At 47.9% G+C, this 989-nt stretch overlaps 1 pseudogene; it reads right to left on the bottom strand.

Annotated features, from left to right (window-relative positions):
- Positions 1-229: 229 nt before the first annotated feature.
- LOC102757939 lies at positions 230-783 on the bottom strand (annotated as a pseudogene).
- Between the last annotated feature and the right edge of the window lie 206 nt (positions 784-989).

Raw genomic sequence — 989 nt, 5'->3', positions numbered from 1 at the left:
GTATTATGAAGTGGCCTTCCTGATCTCTTGTTATGGCCTTCAGTTTGCGGTCTATTTTGTCTGATATAAGTATTGCTACCCCAGCTTTTTTTTCATTCCCATTTATCTGAAAGATATTTTTCCATCCTTTCACTTTCAGTCTGTGTGAGTCCCTTCTTCTGAGGTGAGTCTCTTGTAGACAGCAAATATATGGGTCATGTTTTTTTGTTTTTGTTTTTGTTTTTCTTTTAGAAATCTGGTGTTTAATGGGCACATTCCAGCACGGGCCTGGAATCGAAGCAGCAGGACAGGTAGGTGACCCCACGGAGCCTCACATGGTGAAGAGGATGAGGAAGGCAACCATCAAACAGAAGAGCCCCATGGCCTCAGACAGGGCAAAGCCCAGAATGGCATAGGAGAAGAGCTGCTGCTTGAGAGACGGGTTCCTGGCATAGCCAATGATCAAACTGCCAAACACTATTCCAATTCCGGCCCCTGAACCAGCCACACCCACTGTGGCAGCCCCAGCACCAATAAACCTGGCCACAGTGTCAATGTCCTGGGAGACAACACTGGTTTGGAACTCCCGCCTGGCTACCTGGAGTGGGGAGCTGCTGTAGGAAGGCTGTTCAGATGGGATCTCTGGCCTACTCAGGAAGGAGGCAGACACAGGCCTGATTAGACCCCTGGTGCAGCAGCGGATCAGAGCCAGAGGGATGAGCAGTGCCCCAGTGGTCTGCATGTTTCCTGTCTGCACTCCCACAGCCCTGCTGCCCTTGCTCAGACCATGGCGCTCGCCCTGCTCAAGGTCTGGGTCATGCTTTTTTATCCATTCAGCCACTTGATGTCTTTTGATTGGACCATTTAGTCCATTTATGTTTAAAGTTATTATTGAAAGGTACGTGTTTGTAGCCATTTCTATTTTTTGTGGCTGTTTTCTTTCTGAGCTTTTTATTTCTTCTTTTACACCAGTCCCTTTAGCATTTCTTGCATTGCTGGCTTTGTGGGTA

The sequence above is a fragment of the Myotis davidii genome, unplaced genomic scaffold (genome assembly GCF_000327345.1).
Source record: "Myotis davidii unplaced genomic scaffold, ASM32734v1 scaffold207, whole genome shotgun sequence".
Lineage (NCBI taxonomy): Eukaryota > Metazoa > Chordata > Mammalia > Chiroptera > Vespertilionidae > Myotis > Myotis davidii.
The sequence above is the reverse complement of the archived record's forward strand: the minus strand, read 5'-3'. Positions and strand labels throughout refer to the sequence as shown.